This window comes from Bombyx mandarina, chromosome 06 (genome assembly GCF_030267445.1).
Source record: "Bombyx mandarina strain Sakado chromosome 06, ASM3026744v2".
In the NCBI taxonomy this organism is placed as follows: domain Eukaryota; kingdom Metazoa; phylum Arthropoda; class Insecta; order Lepidoptera; family Bombycidae; genus Bombyx; species Bombyx mandarina.
The window spans coordinates 3,178,536-3,188,525 of record NC_143213.1 but is presented as its reverse complement, the minus strand read 5'-3'; the positions used below and the strand labels follow the sequence as shown (position 1 = coordinate 3,188,525).

At 35.7% G+C, this 9,990-nt stretch overlaps 4 non-coding genes across 4 annotated transcripts; 2 read left to right on the top strand and 2 right to left on the bottom strand.

Annotated features, from left to right (window-relative positions):
• Positions 1-923: 923 nt before the first annotated feature.
• On the top strand, positions 924-994 carry TRNAG-GCC (transfer RNA glycine (anticodon GCC)). Its single transcript has one exon. It is a non-coding gene; the product is annotated as a tRNA-Gly (tRNA).
• A 3,271-nt stretch (positions 995-4,265) lies between these two features.
• Positions 4,266-4,336, bottom strand: TRNAG-GCC (transfer RNA glycine (anticodon GCC)). Its single transcript has one exon. It is a non-coding gene; the product is annotated as a tRNA-Gly (tRNA).
• A 145-nt stretch (positions 4,337-4,481) lies between these two features.
• TRNAG-GCC (transfer RNA glycine (anticodon GCC)) lies at positions 4,482-4,552 on the top strand. The gene has a single exon. It is a non-coding gene; the product is annotated as a tRNA-Gly (tRNA).
• A 3,967-nt stretch (positions 4,553-8,519) lies between these two features.
• On the bottom strand, positions 8,520-8,590 carry TRNAG-GCC (transfer RNA glycine (anticodon GCC)). The gene has a single exon. It is a non-coding gene; the product is annotated as a tRNA-Gly (tRNA).
• Between the last annotated feature and the right edge of the window lie 1,400 nt (positions 8,591-9,990).

The following is a 9,990-nucleotide window of genomic DNA, read 5'->3' as shown; positions in this document are numbered from 1 at the left end:
CAGTGAGCATCGTTTTTTGCCTCGCGAGCGGTGGAAAATTTTACAACTCTTTTCACAACTTTTTTGGAAATGGGGGGGCCAAGAATACCTCCACACACTTCAACAACGACAAAAGTGGTTCAACAGCTGTCGAAATTTAGTAATCGGAGATTTAGTTTTAATTAAATCACATGCACCACCTTTACAGTGGGATCTAGCGCGAGTCACTGAACTTAAGCCTGGTGCGGATGGTATCGTGCGAGTTGTTAAAGTTCGTACAAAAAATAATGAAATGACACGTCCTGTCGTTAAGCTTTGTCCGCTCCCAATAGCGACGGACACAGAGTAAGTCGTATGATACAGAAAACATAATAAGATTACATAAAGGTAGGTCTTTGTGTGATCTCCCTTTTAGTTATAAGTCAAGTTTATTGTTTAAATACTTAGATTTAAGTACTTAAAATAATTTTAATAAATACAGTCCACTGTGAAACTGAATCAACAAAACATTGTTATTGGTATCGTAATGGGAAATCCGGGTGGATTTCGGTGGGGGGAATGTTCGATTTTGGGGTTTACATTTTGAAATCTCCCGCCAACTTGCCCGGTACCCGCGCAATCAAAACTGAGCGCGACACTAGCGCTACGTGTTGCCGCAGTTTGTGCAACATTTGAAAAAGGAGTCGTGAAATCTTTGAGCAGTTGGCGGTAAGTCCGTAATTCTTTAAATCTTTAAAATATCATAAAACTGAGCTATCGTAAGGGCATTTCGCTTCTCTATTTAAAATATTGCAAAAGATTGTTATTATTAACATTTAAAATAACATTGCCTGAACTATAAAACACATGTTTTTTTGGTATAAAATTATCTTAGGTAATGTTTGGAAAATTGAATACACATTTCCATTATAAAAGTTATACACTATTTCATAAGTTTCAAGGGCGCATCGGTGGTTCAGTGGTAGAATGCTCGCCTGCCACGCGGGCGGCCCGGGTTCGATTCCCGGCCGATGCATTGCTCTTTTTTACTTTTTATTTTGCCAAATTTTCAAAACCGAATATTTGAAAGAAATTATTTACGAGTGCACAATTTCAACATTTTCATTTATGATAAAAACGCCAAGTTGTACAGCTTGTTTAATATAAATGTTTTATTGCTATTTTATGTAGATGAAGCATATGACCCACTTGATGGTAAGCAATGACCGTGGCCTATACTACAAACCGTTTAACTATTCCTAAAAATACGATCTAATCTATCAAGTCTGTTTCAAAATATGGGCAGATTTATACATAATATATACGTTATAAGAACAAGGACGGAAATTTTTCTGAAAGCATTCAAATTGAACTTAATTTTATCTGTACTTCTAGACGACAAAAGTTCAAAGAATTGCGACACCTGGGGGACCCTTAAACTGAACCGTCTGGTTCTGACTAGAAAAGTTTCTAACGCCGTATTTATTTTTGGGGAGAGAAACACATAAAATAAAAGCTTCTGGACTGTTATCGTTTTAGACGTATTCGCCCGTAGATATTTCAACATAACAGATTCCCATCTTGAGAGGTAAGGTCGAAAATCTTCAAACCGAAACTCGTGTTTGGTTCGTGGCAGAAATAAGATGAACGGTTGTAATCACCCATTTGCTTTTTTTTCCTACCTAAGCTCATAGCCTTGAGAGGCTATTTCAGCGTAACCTTGACTAGTAGGTGAGCTCACGGGGCTCAAACCTGACGACGTTGCTAACACGAACCCTAGCGCGAGCCGTGCTTCGCAAAATCTACCACCGGATCGGAAACGCGACCTACTGAGAAGATCCGGCGAGAAACTTAGTGGACTGTGTCTGTGGGGAACGATAACCGGTGCTTGAGGTACCTAAAAGCATCGTTAGTGGATCGGGAGGATCCGAAATGACGTGCTTTGGGCGACGTTGACTGCTTTCCATTCTGTCCGCAGGATCGGGAATGTAGTTACCGGCGGCCACGATGAGAGGGTTCTCATGTCGTGCCGCTTTATCGAAGTGACCCATTTGCGTTTATAATGCTCTTTACAGTACTTAGAATGGCACTTAGTATTGAATTTTAAGTAGAAAAAAGCGGTAATAGTTATATTACGGAAGGTTAAATCTCGAAGAGGTCGTTAATGGCACAAGGTAACTGCTTTATCTGAATCAGAAACAATATTTATTTGCAAATCTAAGTATTATTACTTTCTTATTTCGCAGGCCCGTGATTGATTGACTCGGGGTTAATGCCCGCGTTGACAGCTGGAGCACAGATAATACACATAATCTATATATTAATACGTGAAGCAAAAACTTTGTATCCCTTTTTACGAAAATTGCGCAGACGGAAGAGTATGAAATTTTCCACACTCATAGAGAATATAGAGCAGAAGTGCACAGTGCTAATTTTTTTTTTAATAATGCTTAAAAGATACATTAAATCAATAAAGAAAACATTACACACACTACATACGATGTATTTGACGTACACACGCATGCATACTATTTATTGTCAAACTTTTGTTCTTGACGTCTGTGGTCAAATTGAGAATAGATTAAATACTGCGGGACCTCTAGTATTTAAGAAATTGGAGCGAGTGTCACGTAATAACCATTACTAAACATGGAAATTATTTTTTTCGCAAATTAAATGATCAATTAAATGACATATTTCAGTCAGTGCCTTCGTGAATTATATCTGGAACTCTTAAAATCTCCGACAAACCAGGCACAGCAAACAACAAAGGAATTAAAACTTAACTTATGCATGATACTTAAAATTTTGGAAAAATACAAGTAAAGAGTGTATGTTGTATCCTATGTTCTCTTTACCATGCGTAGTTCGGAATGACACCAACATGACCATCTCGCAGTTCTAGTGAAGTCTTCTAGAGAATATTTCATTTCAGGGGATATTTTATATTATAATAGGTTGGGGAAAAATTTTCTTCGCATTTTTTAAGAAAATTCACAACCTTTTTTAATATAGTTTATTTACATTTAACTGAAGTATGTAGATACCATTTTGTTCGATAACTTTTTGCTATCTTGTAGGTAGGGACATGATCCCATTGCTATAGAAATGTTGGGGCCTCTGATTAAAATACCGCGACAATTGGTTTTGGCAGTCCTCTCGTGATGTTAACTTGACACTGCAAAGAATTCTGAAGAGACCGAAACAGGTGGAAATCTGAAGGTGCAAGGTCAGGACTATACGGCGGATGCCTCCCAGCCAAGCTTTCTTAATTTTTGCTGAGTGGCTAAACATGTGTGAGGTCTAGCGTTATCATGATGAAAAACCAAACCCTTTCTGTTGATTAATTCCGGCTGCTTTCTCTCAACTTCTTGCTTTAATCTTTAAACTTTTATTAATACACAAAATATTCTTTTAATAACCTAAAAGTACATGTTATTATCCGCAACACGCTTCGTCAGATTACAGAAACAGAGCTATCAGCAACATGGTTCGTCAAAAAGTACAAAACTTACTTTCAGCTACAAGGGTCGTCATAAGTAACATAATATAGGTCCACGCTAACAGCAATGTGCACGTAGGCATCGGCTAGTCAAACAAGCCACTCTGGATCGCACACGGCCCGAAAGTACCCATTACGCTAGCAGCATTGCCAAGCTGTATGGCAATGGATAATCTCCAATAATGTTTTAATCTCATCAGTTGTTCGCAGTAGAGTTCAGAATCGATGGTCCTCCTGCCTGGTGGTAGCAGCTCATAATTAATAATGCTCTTCCAATCCCACCATACTCACAGCATCACCTTGTTGCGAGTTAGCCCGGGTTAAAATAAATAAAAATAACACATTTTCCTAATTTGAATTTGAAATTATCTTCTTTAAAATTAAAACTTTTAATGATACCAAAAGCAGCCAGATACAAATAGTATAGCCAAAGAGATTTTATTACAAGTTCATACATACTATAATGCGAAAAGACTTTTTACCCAAGCTATTATTTAAGAATCGTCGAATTCTGCTGATTTTGAATTAATCATGATCGTTTATTAGATTCTATTCGTAATAAAGGAAAACAAAAGTTTAGTTTTGAGCTAGCTAGCTAGCGATGTGCTTTCATTTTAAATGTCCTGTAATTGTGTTTGAAAACATTTCATTTTTAAGCTTTTAATCCAAATGTAAATGTGTTATGATATTATAATGAATAATAATTAAAAACAACGGATGAGTTTATTTGATAAACGAAGATAAAAAAGTATACAGCCTAAAATGACGTTCTTCGGAGTAAAATAATTAACATTCATAAAAGTTTTGCATCGGCCGGGAATCGAACCCGGGCCGCCCGCGTGGCAGGCGAGCATTCTACCACTGAACCACCGATGCTTATACACAATTGCACAATTTTTAAATCTTTAGTAAGCATAATTTCACAACTGTTTTTGTAATATTAATACAAAATACTTATCATCGCTTTAATCATACGTCACATTTTCTACAATAAATCTTTAATAATACTTAGTTTTGTCAAGCATCGGTGGTTCAGTGGTAGAATGCTCGCCTGCCACGCGGGCGGCCCGGGTTCGATTCCCGGCCGATGCAGATTTCTTTTGTGAACGTAAATCATATAATTTCAAGAAAAATCTCACAGGCACTACCTATTATACTATTGGGTTTCTTGTGAAAATAAGTAAAAGCAAAACAGGACATTACCTTTTTTAATTCTTAGTTAATCGATTTTATTTAATTAGTAGCTATTGCTGAGACGGACCACCGGGTGAACACTCTAAAGTAAAGCTTTTTATGTTCAGCCCATAGATTTAATGATCACACATGGTGGGCTTAGAATGATAATATCCCACCACTTCTTGGGGGTATCGTTAAAGTAGACTAATTGATTCACCTGTCAATTGAGAGTAGCGTTTGTGTTTTATACTAGCCTAATGTGATTTATTGATAGCGAATTTAAGATCCCGCGTGCAGGACCAGGTAGAGCCGCCATCTTGACAAATTATACCCCAATGCAGCTATACTTCCGGGTTTGAAGAGTAGAACATTTGTGATCAGCGTGTTGACCGATCCTTAATCGGGAAGGCCGAGGCCTGGGCAGTCGATCGATTTTATTGAACTGGGTTTACGGAAATAGGTATAAATAATTCTTATTAGTAAATTTTAAAATGACGCACTTGTTGGATTGTCTGTGGAGAGAGATTTTATTATTATTATACATAAATGACAGATGTCACGTTCCGAATATATAATTGATTTTTTTTATATTTTTAGCTATGGAATTCTTGATGTTCGTACATAAAGCTCGCAATCTTTAATAGTAATGTTTTTTTTTTAATTTTAAAATAATGTAACTTTTTGGGTACCCTATTGTTACGTGAAAAATATGCCGTGAGAGCTGTTTTGTACGCACACAGAAGAAAAATAATTATGAAAAGATCATTTTCTTGTTCGTACTATCGTTTTTATGGCAACGGGAACGTGGAAATACTTTGTTATAAATACATATTATATAATAAAAATAGTGTAAGAAAAAAATATTTTATTGTAAAAAAGCGTGGAGTGCTTTTCAGGATATTATCAAAATAACCCTTCTACTCTTATCTGTTCATAATAATAATAATATGATGATACCATGCACCCCCCGCTTTTTTACCATAAAATAATTTTTTCTTACACTATTTTTAATTCAAATTTATTAAAATTTATTTTCTATTTTTTACTTGGATTTTCTATAAAAGCGTATTTTGTTAGTTTTTTTAAACTAATTTTTAGTTGAGTTTCAATATTTTCAATGTTTTTTTAAAATATTGAATTGTTATCGGTCCTTAAAACTATACCAAATTTCGAGTTAATCAGACGTTTTGAAGGGGGTCAAAATCATGTTCAAAGAATCCGTTACAAACATACATACGTCTGAAACTAATAAAAGCGTATTAAAAACGAATTTGTCTGTGTAAATCACATTGCATCGGCACGTTTATGAGGAAATACATCAATTATGTAACGTACTGGAAGGGCTCGTGTTTCGAACGTGACGCTGATTGTTTCGTGTTGAATAAAGAATTAAACACTTTCTTGAAGTAGAACTATAAATTCGTTTTTTATAAATTATAAACTATAATTACAAAAAAAGAACAGATTGTGATAGACATTATTTTGTAAAAGTAATATGCAGAAAAGAACAGATTGTGATAGGAACTAAATATGTCATAATGATAAAATAAAATATTACGAAAAAATAATTTGTTTTCAAGTAAAACACAGGTTATGTGTACTGTAGTAAACAACACTGTATACCTACACTACGGAGTATACACTATAGGTATCCGAGCTCAGTGTAGCGAAAGTGATGGTTTAACGCCGGATCAAGTGGGAGAGAATCGCACAGTCGATTGCGCACGGCGACGCGTCGCCAGGGCATGCGTCGCCACGCCAGAAATCGGTTTTACGTGCGGCTATAGATGTTTCACATCAAGAAAATGGAAATGCAGTACTGCTTCACGGCAGAAATAGGCAGGACGGTGGTACCTACCCGTGCGGGCTGAGCACATGCCCTGCTATGTTACGCTTTGCCGTCTTCATTAGACATCAAATAGCGAAACCTTTGCATTGTTGGATACATAAATAGTTCCAATTTCTTTTGCATTGTCGAATACCTACGTAAATAAAACCAAAAGTACAAGAAAAAGTAGAATTCCCGAGGGATTAAACTTCAAAATTAATCCGAATGGAACCACTTGTGATAGTCATACAAAAGTATGTACTAAAGGCAGTTACGCTCAAAATGATACCTACGACTTAATGCCTTTAAATAAACTAGTGGTCCCGCAGTAGTCGAATTTCGACTATAATTAATTGAAATTATAAGTTTCAACATTATTGTTACAAATTTCGCCAAGACTACTCTATAGGCAAACATTCGTAATATTAAAGATAAACAATACTAACCTATTCTCAATTTGACTACAGACTTTAACCAATAATAAAAGTTTGACAATACTTCAGTGCAATAAACAAAAAGTATATGTGTATGTGTCAAATACATGGTAGTGTGTGTAATGTTTTCTTTATTGATTTAATGTATCTTTTATGCATAATTTTTAAAAAATATTAGCAATGTGCACTTCTTCTCTATATTCTCTATAAGTGTGGAAAATTTCATATTCCTCCGTCCGCGCAATTTTCGTAAAAAGGATACAAAGTTTTTGCTTCACGTATTAATATATAGATAGATAAACAGTGATCATTGGTTTTGAAAAGTACCCACGTCATTTGTGTGTTTTGTATTGCTGTTGTTGTGTCGAATGCAAACAAATCAAGCTCGTTGCGAAATATACCTGATTACGCTGACAGTTTTGTGTGTATTTATTAACTCGTGAATTCTGCTTCAGTCGCGGCTTTAAAATACACTGTTTGATATTGTTTTATGTATTCTAGTTTAAGAGGTTTCGTGAGTTGCAGTTAATTAATGAATGCTTACAGTGAAATTGAAATGTACTTCAAAGCAAAAGTGATAAAATTGCGTAAAAAAACAATAATAATATTCAAAGCCTTTTTTTTAATGGCTCAAAGCCAGCCCCGATAGTCCCAAACAAAAATGCTGAAAATATTTCAAGTTAATTTTCTTTAAATAATTAACACTAACGAATATTTTTGTTCACATAAGACCTTTAAATATTATAATATTTTTTATAATTACATATTATTGTTTATTTTAATTTTAATAAAAAATTTTAATAATAATATATAATAACTTCGAATGAAAGTTGTGTAAGTGACTCAAAAATGTATGTATTTATTAATACGTGAAGCAAAAACTTTGTATCCCTTTTTACGAAAATTGCGCGGACGGAGGAGTATGAAATTTGCCACACTTATAGAGAATATAGAGAAGAAGTGCACAATGCTAATATTTTTTTAAAAGAATGCATAAAAGATACAATAAATCAATTAAGAAAACGTTACACACACTACATACCATGTATTTGACGCACACACGCATGCATACTATTTACTTATATACTATTTTGTTAATATTTTTTATAGCGTAGTCTTGGCGAAATTTGTGATTATAGAAGTATAAAATACAATCATAATAGTGTACAAACTTGCAATTCTAATTAATTATAGTCGATTTTCGACTACTGCGGGACCTTTAGTTTAAATTAAATCTTCATCATCATTCTTCTTTAGGTCGTTCTTCGTTGGACTTGGTAAATAATATATGTATGTAGATATAGCTAGGTTGAGTTGGAGGTTTGTGGAGAGTACTTAACGGTAGGCAGCGGCAAGGTTCTGTCTCTGGAATTGCTGACGTCCATGGGCGACGGTCACCACTCACCATCAGGTGGGCCGTATGCTTGTCTGCCTACAAGGGAAATAAAAAAAAAAGCTAAAAAGAAACAAACTTCAAACATATTTTATAATTTTATTATCGAAGGCGATATACACTGCGAATTCACATAAGAAGAATGTGTAGAAATGAAATAAGTTGAGTGTACGAGAGTTTGTATGAAATTAATTGAAAGAAAATTAAGTAAAAACAAGACAAAAGTTATGCATCGGCCGGGAATCGAACCCGGGCCGCCCGCGTGGCAGGCGAGCATTCTACCACTGAACCACCGATGCTTGATATAACACAAAGAAATAGCAGATTGTTCAAACTTTTAAATCCGTTCACTTTTAGACGAAATCGCACGCGCATCTTCGTTACAAAACGTGACCTAGTTAACAGTATACAAGTAAATCTAGTACTGTCTTTAAGATTTAATGACGTAGTAGGATCTTCTCAGTGGGTCGCGATTCCGATCCTGTGGTAGAGTCTGTCAAGTACTGCTATTGATGGGGCTAGTATTAGCAAAAGTACTAGCTAGATAGTGGTACGAGCAGTGTAAGAAATCCCGTAATATTCATATCTAAAATATAATAATGTTTTATTTTAATATTGACTCCTCAAAGACAACGTATAAACTATTAACAAATGTATAAATCCGAACTGTTATAACTTATTCACACTATTTCTTAACGGGTTTTTTTACATTATTTTCACATTCCATGACATCGCAATAGTTTTTATTTTTATTGCTTAGATGGGTGGAGGAGCTCTCACCCCACCTGGTGTTAGGTGGTTACTGGAGCCCATAGACATATACAACGTAAATGCGTTACCCACCTTGAGACATAAGTTCTAAGGTCTCAGTATAATTACAATGGATGCGCCACCCTTCAAACCGAATCGAATTACTGCTTCACGGCAGAAATAGGCAGGATGTTGGTCTCACAAGAGGTCTACGCAAATTATAATTTTGCGGGTTTCATTTTTATTACACGATGTTATTCCTTCGCCGTGGAAGTCCAATCGTGAAGATTAGTTGAGTATGTATTTCATTAGAAAAATTGGTACCCGCCAGCGGGATTCGAACACTGATGCATCGCAAGATACGAATGCACCGAACGTCTTATCTTTAAGGCCATGACGACTTCAAACTTAGACTTCAGTTACTGTTACGTGTTCCCGATACTTATGTGAAATGTGTGAAAAACGCCCAAAGAACGCGACACCTAGATCATAGCGTATACAAATGTTTATTTAATTAATTAATTCCCTTATAGTCTATTCGTATTTTACGGTCTTCGCTTTCGATTTAAGCGCACTGTCCCGTAATGCTAGTAGAGCGAGGGCTAATTGAATAGTGTTCATTTAGCAACCTGCGCCAATTGCATTTCGCACGGAACTGTGTAATTAGACTTAGTTTAATGAAACACTCGGTATTCATTTAGGATTACTGCAAGTAATAATACTCGATGAGTTTCGTTTGAGAGCATTTGTTTTAGAATTGATTTTTGTAGATCAGTCTTTCCCAATGTGGGCGATAACGCTCCCTTGTGGACGCTGCAGGCCTAAAGGGGGGCGGTGAGAGACCCAGAAAAATAATGGGGGCGTTGTCTAGAGGCTTGGGAGGAGGAGGCTTGGGAGGACTCTTACTCTTAACTGAGCTCTCGCTATAGTGGTTTTTTCAGTAGATCGA